The sequence below is a fragment of the Brassica napus genome, chromosome A3 (assembly GCF_020379485.1).
Source record: "Brassica napus cultivar Da-Ae chromosome A3, Da-Ae, whole genome shotgun sequence".
Taxonomy (NCBI): domain Eukaryota; kingdom Viridiplantae; phylum Streptophyta; class Magnoliopsida; order Brassicales; family Brassicaceae; genus Brassica; species Brassica napus.
In genome coordinates, this window is record NC_063436.1 from 31,355,690 (window position 1) to 31,369,331 (window position 13,642).

Here is a 13,642-nt window from a genome sequence, read left to right on the forward strand (position 1 = left end):
CTTTGGCTCGAGCTCGATCGCTACGTAGCGACCAAGCGGGACGATCGCTCGGTCGCTACGTAGCGACCGAGCTTTGGCTCGAGCTCGGTCGCTACGTAGCGACCGAGCTTTGGCTCGAGCTCGGTCGCTACGTAGCGACCGAGCGGGACGATCGCTCGGTCGCTACGTAGCGACCGAGCTTGGCTGAGCTCGGTCGCTACGTAGCGACCGAGCGGGACGATCGCTCGGTCGCTACGTAGCGACCGAGCTTGGCTGAGCTCGGTCGCTACGTAGCGACCGAGCGGGACGATCGCTCGGTCGCTACGTAGCGACCGAGCTTTGGCTCGAGCTCGGTCGCTACGTAGCGACCGAGCGGGACGATCGCTCGGTCGCTACGTAGCGACCGAGCGAGACGGATGCTCGGTCGCTACGTAGCGACCGAGCTCGGCAAGCTCGGTCGCTACGTAGCGACCGAGCTGTGTGCATGCTTGGTCGCTGCGTATCGATCGAGCTTGGCTTGTCCGCGGTCTGATTTCCATACTCGAGCTTGTCCGCGGCCGATTTGGATACATGTCTGTTGCCTTCGGACAATCGGTATTTAGTGGTTCGATTGAGATTTGGACGATATTTTACTGCAAGGCTGTTTGTAAAGATATCTTTACGAAGATTACTTTTCGTAAAAACGGTTATGTTGATTTTTACGGACTTTCAGACATTGATTCCGTCGTGACCGATTTTGACCCCAACAGTTAGCCCCCAGCTCGTTAGAATCATGAGCTTCTAGCGTGAGGTTCTAGCGAGTGGCTTGGCAAGTTAGGCAAGTTAGGTGAGTTAGGCGGAATTAATGGTTGAAAAGGTCTGTGGTAAGTGATCTTCTCGCTCTCCTAAAAGTAGAAAACGCGATAAGATTGGGGCTGCGCCTTATGACGGCTGCCTACGTACCCTTGTTGAAGGGATCAAGCCTTTCGTAGTTCATCTTGGAGTTAAGGTTCTTATGACTAGTTTTCCAGTAGGACCTTTATGGTCTAGTTTTTATGTAGCGGTTATAAGGCGTGTTGCTGCCGATGGCATTTTGTATGGGTGTAGAGGGAAGACTACGAGTTGTCGTCTCGTAATCTAACTCTGTGTGAATTGCCATATCCATAATCTGTTTCGAGAGTTTTCCGCAGTGTGTAAACTTGCGGGATTTTCTGAAGACGTTCGAATATTGGCAAAGAGACAAATTTTGGGATCTCGTATCAGGGTGTTTGATACTATGCCTAGAGATGTTAGAGACCAGTGCGCTGGGTTTAGGGCAAGACCTAGGTTTACTCCTGGTTTTAGAGGGTGCGATGACTAATTCGACTTACGTATCCCGTTTCAGTTTCATCCTGATTCCATACCGATTTAAAGTCCGCGATAGGTTCTCGGCTTATACGACTTGTATGGTTGGAATCGAGCATCTCTCCGGAGACCGGAAGTGCTGGACCAAAATTTCGGATTTCTTTTATAGCGCTATTATCCTTGTGTCGGATGTAAGAGAGTCATCTTCTACGAGATGGCTAAGTCTGTTTAGGACGTTAAGAGTTTGTTGTGATCAGCAACAAACTTAATGGTAAAAATTACTATTTTGAGTCTTCGCGAAGAATATGTTTTGAGAAGATGTTAGTGCGTATGACTGTCTGGTCTTCCATGAAGGTGTTTTTATCGAGGAAGGAAATTTCGTCGAAGAACTAATCTTCAGGCGTCCGCGACGTCTCGCGATGCTGAAGATTTGTTATTCTTTCGTATGCCACGTTTCGTGCTTGAAATGTTCGCGGGCTTTGAAGATATTTCGCGATGTTGCGAGGGTTTAGTATTAGCCCTGTGTTTGAGAAACATTCTGGTTTGACTAAGAATGTTCGCAGCCAAAAATTGTTGTTCCTGCTCGGATGCTAATAGTTTTGTTTGCGATCGAGGAATTATGACTGAGGTGTCGTGTAAATTTGTCCATGGGAACAAGTGTTTTCCTTCATGGTGCTTTGTGAAGAGTTGGCCTTCCGAGATGTATTTCGTGCATTTTTTAGGATGTTTCGTATAGCTCTAGAAGCTTTGTTACGAATTTTTCCTTACATGCCGCGTATTGTGGTTAAAACGTTGCGGGCTTAAAGTGAATTGTGGAGCGTATTGAACTTGGTCAATTTTCGAAAAGTTTAGATTTTCCGTTAACCGTTTGGTTGTTAGGACTTAGTTTCGTTATGAAGAATTTATCATATGATTTCCGATTGTGGGCTATACGATAATTTATCATATCATATAACCGATTTTACGAAGGTCGTAAATCAGTGATATGTATACATATGTCAAAGTAGCATTGTTTCTGCGGGTTCTACGAGAAACGTTCCCGCTGTGATTTTGATCTTAGGTGAAAGTTGCTTGGCGTTACCCATGGAGTATTACCGAAGTTTATTTCAATACGATCTAGTCGCGGAACGTTTTTCATAGGTTTTTCGAGAGGATTCTCATGACACATTTGTTTCTTGAACGAATTGGTCAACCAGAAGTGGATCTAGCTAACCATCGGGAGGAAAGTGCTCCTTTTAATGTGCACGATGCTACATATATTCTCGAGTTTTCTTCGTCGCAAATGTTTTCGATACTTTTCCGTGACTTACTTGGTACAACGGAAACTGAAAGAAATGCTTTGGTGATTGAAGATTTCTCGCCGCTAAGTTTAAAACGAAACTGGCTTTCTGAAGCCGGAAAAGGCTTCAATACTTTGGCTAATCGTCGAGTTTCAGTTTGATATTGGTACAAGTTTTCTGTACGCATGATTGCGACAAGAAATGATGTATAGTTTTTGAGATTATGTTCATGATCGTCTGGATATGTTGCTAGCGTTTAGACGAATATTAAGATTGTCGTTTGCCTATTCTTGACGATTTGCAGAAGTTTTTTGAAGTTTGGGAGTATACGAGTATAGTATACGTACCTACTCCCCCTTTTTTTTTTTACGAAAGAAAAACGGTTGAACCGATACTTTGAAGGGTTGTGTACGTTTCCTCTCCTGATGTTTGGAATGATCGATAATTCGGGACGATTTATAGACGACGCTTGGACTGTGATTTGGTTGTTTCCACGTTGACGACTTGGGATATGTCGGTTCCGAGAAAATTGCCAGAAACGAATCGGTTTTAAGACGACGTTCATGTCTCTAACTTTTTCTCTCTTTAGGAAGCGAGCTTGATATGCGTGGCGATCATTTCTCGACTTTCGGAGAGTTTAGATCGGTTTGCAAGATTTGGATGAACAATTATGGGACAATATATCGAGACAGGAAAAATCGCTTAAAACTTAGTTCGCTAGACTATCCGCCTAGGTTTTACGTTCCCTAAAGTTCTATGGCAGCCTCAAAGTAATTTCCTACGAAAATTCCAAGTCTGATTTCAAAAATTTCAAGTCGGAAATACCTTAGTTCTCTCGAAGATGCAGTTTTGTCCCTTCTCAGTTTTGCGTGCTCATTTCCGTTTCCTATTCTCGTGTATGTTCGCCATTTCCGATATTGGTGTTTACCCTTTGAAACTTGACATTTATCTTCCGAACTTGACTGTTATCTTCTCCTTAGATAAGACGTCGATTTTTGTAAAAAGGTCCAACGTAATCGTATAGTTAAGGCGGCTAAGGTGTTAAGTTAACCATTGCCGTTTTATACGATTAATCTGAATCCATGCGAGAAAATAGGTCTTTGCGGTTTTTTTTTTTTATATCGTAAAGTCTCAATGGTAACTTCAATCGAGGCGAAACAAGAGACGTTTCGATCGAGATTCGAAAGTGAACGCAAAGATGGAGGTAGGGTGAGCAGAAACAAGCCAAGGAGTTTAGGATGAGGTTTACTTGTTTTTGTCGTAAAATCTCAACGGAAACTCCGATTGAGACGAAACCAAAAGCGTTTCGATGAGAATTCAAAGGAGAACGCAAAGGAGGACCCCTTTGAGGCCTGACAGGTTGCTATAGCGAGTGAGGATGTCATCTCGGTCGCTATAGCGAGTGGAAGGGAGCCGAGACGAGTCCCACTTGTTTTCGTCGTAAAATCTCAACGGAAACTCCGATTGAAACGAAACGAAAAGCATTTTGAAGAGGATTCAAAGGAGAACGCAAAGGAAGAACCCTTTGAGGACTTACAGGTCGCTACGTAGCGACTGACAGTCTGACAGGTCGCTACGTAGCGAATGGAAGCAAGCCAAGAAGCGTCCTACTTGTTTTCGTCGTAAAATCTCAACGGAAACTCCGATTGAGACGAAACAAAAAGCATTTCGAAGAGGATTCAAAGGAGAACGCAAAGGAAGAACCCTTTGAGGACTTACAGGTCGCTACGTAGCGACTGACAGTCTGACAGGTCGCTACGTAGCGAGTGGAAGCAAGCCGAGACGAGTCCCACTTGTTTTCGTCGTAAAATCTCAACGGAAACTCCGATTGAGACGAAACGAAAAGCGTTTCGACGAGGATTCAAAAGAGAACCCAAAGAAGGACCTTTCTGAGGCCTTACAGGTCGCTACGTAGCGACTGACAGTCTGACAGGTCGCTACGTAGCGAGTGGAAGCAAGCCGAGAAGAGTCCCACTTGTGTTCGTCGTAAAATCTCAACGGAAACTCCGATTGAGACGAAACGAAAAGCGTTTCGACGAGGATTCAAAAGAGAACCCAAAGAAGGACCTTTCTGAGGCCTTACAGGTCGCTACGTAGCGACTGACAGTCTGACAGGTCGCTACGTAGCGAGTGGAAGCAAGCCGAGAAGATTCCCACTTGTGTTCGTCGTAAAATCTCAACGGAAACTCCGATTGAGACGAAACGAAAAGCGTTTCGACGAGGATTCAAAAGAGAACCCAAAGAAGGACCTTTCTGAGGCCTTACAGGTCGCTACGTAGCGACTGACAGTCTGACAGGTCGCTACGTAGCGAGTGGAGAGTTGGCTTGAGCTCGGTCACTACGTAGCGACCGAGCAGTGTGTGTGCTCGGTCGCTACGTAGCGACCGAGCAGCGTGTGCGTGCTCGGTCGCTACGTAGCGACCGAGCAGTGTGCGTGCTCGGTCGCTACGTAGCGACCGAGCAGCGTGTTCGTGCTCGGTCGCTACGTAGCGACCGAGCAGCGTGTGTGCTCGGTCGCTACGTAGCGACCGAGCAGCGTGCATGCTCGGTCGCTACGTAGCGACCGAGCCGTGTGAGTGCTCGGTCGCTACGTAGCGACCGAGCAGCGTGTGTGCTCGGTCGCTACGTAGCGACCGAGCAGCGTGCGTGCTCGGTCGCTACGTAGCGACCGAGCAGCGTATGTGCTTGGTCGCTACGTAGCGACCGAGCAGCGTGTGTGCTCGGTCGCTACGTAGCGACCGAGCAGCGTGTGCGTGCTCGTTCGCTACGTAGCGACCGAGCAGTGTGCGTGCTCGGTCGCTACGTAGCGACCGAGCCGTGTAATCGTTTTGTTGTGTTTCCTTTTTCCGCGATTAACGTAGGGGTTTTTCAGCGGTTTTTTTGGGAGAACAAGTTTTTATCCTTCCGAAATGTTTTCGGAAAACGTGTTTTGGTAAAACCCTTATGCATCGAGATTTGTTTACGGGGTTTTGATAAGATTTATCGTTTCCCTTCTTGTTTACAGGGAGGAATCGCGAGCTTGTTTTAGTGCTCTTCCTGTGGCGGAAGGTCGCGACTAAGTTTTCGATTTTGTTGAAAACTACGGCGTTTGCGTAAGCGTTGGCCATAGGAGCAGTCAGTGCTGCGAGTTTGTCTTTCATATATCCAAACATCGTTTCGATCAAGCGTTTTGTGGCCATGAGTAAGAGTAATCCGTAACCCCCCCTCCTTCTAGCGCCAAACTGTGGGAACCGAAATTCGCACTGTCGATTTCCGTTTAAATAAGGAAACTAGGAAAACCCTAATTTCCCAGAGGTCCCGGATCTCTGCGAGAGCCAACGACAAGTGATCGAATATATGCGGAAATCATGAAAAGATAACAAACGAGTTTAGAGAAAACAGTAGATCTTATTTCGAGTCCGCGTAAGAGCGTTGCGATCATTACAAGAGAATACAAAGGCTTTGGCCGCAGGGGCCGTCAGCGAGTTACCTAGTTCTAGCAACATAAAACCCTAATCCTAGTTGAGTCGCAGCTCGATAACAAAGGACGAAAAAGATATCTAAAAGGCTTAGATTGATTTCGGACTGAACCTTGTTAAAGGCTGCCTACGTACCCCTTTCGAGGATCAAGCCGAACGTAGTTCAATTGATAGAGCTGGACAAGAGATCGAACTGCCTGGGCGAGTTCGTCTAGTAATTGAGTGCCAGTCATAGAAACCGAACTTGTCGAGAATAAGCCTAAAGTTTCTAAGTGCAGAGAATTCCGAATCTAAAAAGCTCTCCCCTTGCTCCTCGCCTAGGACTCCTTATATACTAGCTCCAAGGTCGGTTTACGCTTTTACTCTTCTGCCCTTAAGCCGTCATAGCATAAAAATGGAGATATTCCATTTTTCCCGATCTTCACAATTATCTTCAAAACTTCCGTATTTATCCGCGGAAACTTGACATTTATCCTTCCTTGTGGACCAAGCGTAAACCAGGCTGTGGTTTACGGGCTTTTGATTAGGAAAATCGTAGGATGGGCCTCGAGTCGTGTTTTAGGTCCCTTTGGGCCGTCTTCCGACTCGACACGTTTACTACGAGTTTTCCGCGGTTTCTAATCCGCGAAGTTTGATCGATGAATTAGAATGGCGGGAAACATGGACTGAGCTTGCTACGGTCTTCGGGAGATAGCATTCGAAGGTTTTGACGAGAATGCAAGAACTGGTGTCGTATTGACGTTCGGAAAGGTTCAATCGCTACACAGCGACCGAACTTTGGCTCGAGCCCGGTCGCTTCGTAGCGACCGAGCTTGGCTGAGCTCGGTCGCTACGTAGCGACCGAGCGGGACGATCGCTCGGTCGCTACGTAGCGACCGAGCTTTGGCTCGAGCTCGGTCGCTACGTAGCGACCGAGCGGGACGATCGCTCGGTCGCTACGTAGCGACCGAGCGGGACGATCGCTCGGTCGCTACGTAGCGACCGAGCTTTGGCTCGAGCTCGATCGCTACGTAGCGACCGAGCGGGACGATCGCTCGGTCGCTACGTAGCGACCGAGCTTTGGCTCGAGCTCGGTCGCTACGTAGCGACCGAGCTTTGGCTCGAGCTCGGTCGCTACGTAGCGACCGAGCGGGACGATCGCTCGGTCGCTACGTAGCGACCGAGCTTGGCTGAGCTCGGTCGCTACGTAGCGACCGAGCGGGACGATCGCTCGGTCGCTACATAGCGACCGAGCTTTGGCTCGAGCTCGGTCGCTACGTAGCGACCGAGCGGGACGATCGCTCGGTCGCTACGTAGCGACCGAGCGAGACGGATGCTCGGTCGCTACGTAGCGACCGAGCTTGGCTCGAGCTCGGTCGCTACGTAGCGACCGAGCTGTGTGCATGCTTGGTCGCTGCGTATCGATCGAGCTTGGCTTGTCCGCGGTCTGATTTCCATACTCGAGCTTGTCCGCGGCCGATTTGGATACATGTCCGTTGCCTTCGGACAATCGGTATTTAGTGGTTCGATTGAGATTTGGACGATATTTTACTGCAAGGCTGTTTGTAAAGATATCTTTACGAAGATTACTTTTCGTAAAAACGGTTATGTTGATTTTTACGGACTTTCAGACATTGATTCCGTCGTGACCGATTTTGACCCCAACAAAGATCATCTGCCTCTGGTGGCTACAAAAGATGTTTAAAACATAGGTTTTAGAAATGTAAAACGTGCATAATGAAATGACCAAAAGACCCTTGAGAAATCATAAGTTCGAGTGAAATTGAGACGCGCAGCGACCTCGGCTCGTCGCTCCGACAAGTCGCTCCAGGCTTCGGGAGCGACCTCGCTGGGTCGCTGTGAGAGGTCGCTCCGAGAGCGAGTTGTGTGTCTCCGGACGTGAAAACGCGAGCGACTTTGTGCAGTCGCTCCAACGGGTCGCTCTGGATCGGGAGCGACCTTGGTAGGTCGCTCTGAGAGGTCGCTCCAGGGTCATCTAAGACTGTTCGGAGTAATGAGAACGCGAGCGACTTCATGGCGTCGCTTTAGGAAGGTCGCTCTGAGAAGTGGGACACAGCGACTTCGTGATGTCGCTCCGGGAGGTCGCTCCCATGCTCGGTTCGTCCAATGGTCACCTTTTCACCTCTTATTAGCTCCAAATAACCTCATGTGGTACTCCAGTACCTAATAGAGACTCATGTATGCAAAATGCAACCTAAACATGTCTGAATCCTAATCTATATGATGAAAATGCTCATGGATGAATGGATAAAACAATGCAAATATGCAAGATATCAACTCCCCCAAACTTGTTCTTTTACTTGTCCACAAGTGAACTTTCTAGAACTCATAGGGAGAGAGGTTGAAGGAGGGAGCACATAGCCAAAAGAAACACAACTAGCACACTCTCTTATTACACTCTAGCTTCTCTAGGCCTATCTTAACTCTTTTTGTTCTTACACTCATCATCAAGCATCCACACATTCAAATCAACCAACTCTCACATTCATTAAGCACAAAACATCAGGTGAATTCTTGCAAATGGTCAGTTGGTCCAAGTCATTTGGTTGGGTAAGGGAAGGCTTTTATTCAAGTGATTCAAGAGGTTCAAAACATATGATCTTTAAGGTGGTTTACTCTCAAAACAAGTAGCGTTGACATTGCACATAATATATCTAAGAAAGGGATCAACTCATGCATACAATGCTCAATCTCCATTGTTCTACCCTTTTCTCAAACATACAAATCACACAATCATTTCCCAATGTCAAACCCAACTCACATCTCTCACCAAAAGATCCTAAGAACTTTAACTCCTTCTCTTTGAAATCTACAAGGGATTTTTTCACAACCTCAAAACATTTCTTAACTCCTAACAACTTTGCTAGCCCCCTTTTTCTTTTCTTTTTCTTTTTTTTTTTCTTTTCTCTTTTTTTTTTTCGTTTTTTTTTTCCCTTTTTTTTTTTTTAGGCTGGGGGCCAAGACTTTTCAAAACTTGAGCTAGAGGCTTTTCTACTTATCCCAATAAAACAATTCACTTAAACACAAAGAGTCATTTCTTTTCCTTTTTCATTGCTCCCAAATCATAATCACAACACTCACCCCCACCTATAGCTAGACAATAGAGTGCCTAATCTAGCAAGAATGAAGATCAAGCATTGTCGTTCCCGATACTTTCAACATTATGCACATGTAAGACTTTCCGAAGAAGGCCTCACTCATCAAACAATGAAAGCTTAAAAGGAGGGAAAGGTTTTGGGAGTGGTCTACCACTAGAGTTTGTCAAAACAAGATTGGCATAAAGGATGTGACAACTCAAGTGTGTATAGCCATGACTCAGTACACAAGGGACCATGAGCAAGAAGCATTAAGTTCATTCAGTTCAAATAAGGTTGTAGTTGGCTTCAAAGACTGAGTTTCAGCAATCAACAAGTTTCAGGAAGAGTTTTCAAGGCTCGAAACATACAAGTCTTTTTGAGAGGTGCAAAAGCTAGTCAAGTGCAACGTAGTGTTCTTTACAAGGCATTCAAAATCATTGCTCCCAATGCAAGTGAATGCAACCTATATGCTCTAGACTCTCCTAAAAATGCAAATGATGCAAACTAAATGATTGATTTTTTTTTTTTTTATCTATGCAAATAGGTATGCCATGCATGACTCAATGAAACAACATCAAAGCAAACATGATCAAATACTTGGTACCTCCCCCAAACTTGAGTTACACAGTCTCTGTGTCGTCAAGTAGAGAGAGATACCGAAAAGAAGACTAATATGCAAAAATGAAATGGTATATACAAGGGAGTGTGGTGGGTTACCTTCTATAGGGAATGAGTAGAGGGAGATGCTCCCTCCTCGTCGTCCTCAGGTGGTAACTCTTCAAGGTGCTCATCAGCAGGAGTGTCCATCTCTTCAATGTAGAAGGCTTGCCCGAACACAGTTGGTTTCCTCATTTTCCTCTTGATGTCAAAGTGGAGGATGTTCTCTTTACCCAAATGGAGATCAATCGTGCCCTCCTTCACATTAACAATAGCTCCTGCTGTAGCTAAGAATGGCCTTCCTAGAATCAATGGATCTTGAGCCTCCTCACCCATCTCAAGCACCACAAAATCTGTAGGTATCTCATACCTTCCAATCTTCACAGGGAGGTCCTCTAAGATGCCCACAGGGTACTTCACTGAACGATCAGCTAACACCAGAGAGAGTCTACACTTCTTGTACTGAGTGAATCCAAGCTTCTTTGCAACAGACAAAGGCATCAAGCTGACACTAGCTCCCAAATCGCAGAGACTTTTCTCAAATACCATAGGTCCAAGAGCACAAGGTAGTGTGAAGCTTCCTGGATCCTCTAACTTCTCTGGAACATCAAGCCTCTGGATGATGGCATTGCACTCATGGGTAAGAATCATCATGCCTTCCATCTCCTTCTTCTTTGCAGCTACAACATCTTTCAAGAACTTGCTGTATTGAGGAATCAACATGAAAGCATCGATGATGGGCATTGCAACCTGAGCTTCACTCATTTGCTTCTCAAACAGAGCCTTGTACTTCTCTAGCAGCTGCTTCTTGAATCTACCAGGGAATGGAAGTTTGGGTTCATAGGGAGGAGGAACAAAAGAACTTTCACTTGCTGGAGTAACAACTTCACCATCTTTTACTGTCTTCTTCTCTTCCCCAACCTTTCCTTTACCTTTGGCTTCCACTATCTTCTCCAAGATCTCGTCATTGATCTTCTCATCAACAATCACCACTTCATCATCTATGTTGATGGCAACCCCCTCACCTAGTTTCTCAGCATCCTTGGTGAGGGTTCTAGGAGGTAACTGCTTACCACTCCTAAGGGTGATAGCTTTGGCCTCCTTGGGATTTGGGTCAGACTTTCCAGGTAGAGATCCTTGCTGGCGATTCTGGTGAGTGTTCATGGAAGCAAACTGATTCTCTAAATTCCTGACTGTAGAAGCAAGGTGTGAGAATTTGTTGTTGAGCTCATTGTAGCTCCCATCAATCTTGGAATGAAGGTTCTTCAACTCATAACCAACATGCTTCTCACTTCTAGTCTGAGACTCCAAGATTTGTTTCAGTAAGGTATCAGTGCTGCTCTCTTGAGGAGCAGAGGAACCAGACGAGGGGTTTTGCTGAGGCTGATAGCTGCCTTGCTGGTTGTTTCTAGGCGGATAACCACTCTGTTGGTTGTTGGGATAGGATTTCTGTTGGTAGTTGTTGTACTGAAAGTTGGGCTCCTTTTTGTACCAGCTACCATTGTTGTTGATGAAACACAACTCCTCTTGACCTTCCAAACCCTCAACCTCATTGACAGCAAGTGGATCTTCCTGCTTGGAGTTACCAACAAACTTCAGCTGCTCTTGGGTTGCTTTTTCAGCAATGAGTAGGTCGATCTTGTCTTCCAAAGCTTTGATCTCTTTCCTCGTCTGCTTATCATCTGTTCTACTGCCTCTGTCGTGGTCTCCACTGTAGACTGCATCACTCTTTACCATGTTGTCAACCAGCTCTTCTGCATCCTCCTCAGTTCTCCCCAAGAAGAACCCATTGCTAGCTGTATCCAGTCTGGCTCTGTACTTAGGAAGAGCACCACGGTAGAATGTGCTCAGCAAGCTCTCCTTAGAAAAGCCATGGTGTGGGCATTGAGCTTGGTAGCCCTTGAATCTCTCCCAGGCTTCACTGAAGCCTTCCAAGTTCTTCTGTTGAAAGCTGGAAATCTCGTTTCTCAGCTTAGCAGTTCTTGAAGTAGAGAAGAACTTCTCCAAGAATGCTTTCTTGCAGTCATCCCAAGTAGTGATGGAGTCACTGGGTAGAGACTTCTCCCACTGACGTGCCTTATCCCCCAAAGAGAAAGGGAATAGCTTGAGCTTTAAGGCATCTTCGGACACACCATTGGTTTTTGACAACCCACAGTAGCTGTCGAACCTGTCCAAGTGATCAAATGGATCCTCTAGAGCCAAGCCATGATACTTGTTGTTCTCGATCACGTTGAGGAGTCCTGATTTGATCTCAAAGTTGTTGGCTGCCACAGCGGGTGCTCGGATTCCCAATCTATGACCATGAATGTTGGGGCGGTCGTAAGTGCCAATGGGTCGAGCTGCTCGCTGTTGGTTGGTGGACCATTGTTGTTAGCGCCATTGACGCCTGCATCTTCTTGATGAACGTCTCCCATGTCAGTGTTCAATCTCTGCAATTGAGCCTGTTGTTCTTCTTCTTCTCTTCTCTTTCTAGCACACTCTCTCTCTAAAGCTCTGATGTCTGCAGCTCTTGGAACTAGGTTGGATGGACCCCTGCTCCTCAAGTTCATACACCTGTAGATTAAAGGGAGGTGAAGAAGAGTCAGTAACAAAAGAAAATAAAAATGACTTAGTCTCAAGCAAGTGACTAAATCTCAATGTTCAAATCTACTCAGAATTTGGCAACGGCGCCAATTTGATGTTAGGAGTTTTCAAGGCTCCTAAGACAAATGTTGTAGTATAGAAGATTGTCGAACCAGTTCTGAGGGATATCAAAGCACTGAGAATGCAAGTACTCACTTAATCTAAGTGCAACCAATGATTTAGATGGGTTTTAAGCTATGACTAAAACTAAAAAGCAATAACAGAATGATACTTTCTTGACTAAGGGAAAAGAGAACTCATGGGCATAGGGATTAGACCTTGGGTGATCAAGTATCGAACTAAGGATGGCAAATGATCAATCAAACTATCAACCTTAAGCCTAGACACAATTCTAAGCAAGCTCTATGTCTAGATGAATGCTCATTTGCTAACATATCTCAAACATCAAATGTCTTTGGTTGAATAATATGAAAGCAATCATTACTAACAAGTCTATTAGCTATCTTAGCACCTTTAACAACAAATGTCTTTGGCAAAGTATACTAAAAGCCTAGGAGAGTTGTCTCGGGCATTTCATCGAACACCTTTCGGGTGAGAAATGCCTAAGGATCAACAACTGAGTGGCCAACTCAGAAGATGCATTATGATTACTCTACTAGCAAGGAAATATGAATGATCTACACTAAAACATCCTAGCTCTAACCTAATCACCCTTAATCTCCCTAACCCATGAATTCAAAAGGTGATTACTCACTAATCTCCATGATTCCTCTTAAACCCATATTGGATTTCAGATTAACCATGTAGAGAAATAGATAAGAAATCAACAAGAACACAAGAACATAACAAATCAAAATCCAAGAGATGAACTTCTCAAGAGAGTTCTTGTGTATTTCTCAATAGATCAAAGATCAAAGATCATCTGCCTCTGGTGGCTACAAAAGATGTTTAAAACATAGGTTTTAGAAATGTAAAACGTGCATAATGAAATGACCAAAAGGCCCTTGAGAAATCATAAGTTCGAGTGAAATTGAGACGCGCAGCGACCTCGGCTCGTCGCTCCGACAAGTCGCTCCAGGCTTCGGGAGCGACCTCGCTGGGTCGCTGCGAGAGGTCGCTCCGAGAGCGATTTCTTGTCTCCGGGAACCAAGATGGCGAGCGACTTCTCCCTGTCGCTCTGGACAGGTCGCTCCAAGCTTCGGGAGCGACCTCGCTGGGTCGCTGCGAGAGGTCGCTCCGAGAGCGAGTTGTGTGTCTCCGGACGTGAAAACGCGAGCGACTTTGT

General features: G+C 45.9%; 1 non-coding gene across 1 annotated transcript; it reads left to right on the plus strand.

Annotated features, from left to right (window-relative positions):
- The first annotated feature begins 11,641 nt into the window (after window positions 1-11,641).
- Window positions 11,642-11,748, plus strand: LOC125607713. The gene has a single exon (XR_007338784.1). It is a non-coding gene; the product is annotated as a small nucleolar RNA R71 (small nucleolar RNA).
- Window positions 11,749-13,642: the final 1,894 nt, after the last annotated feature.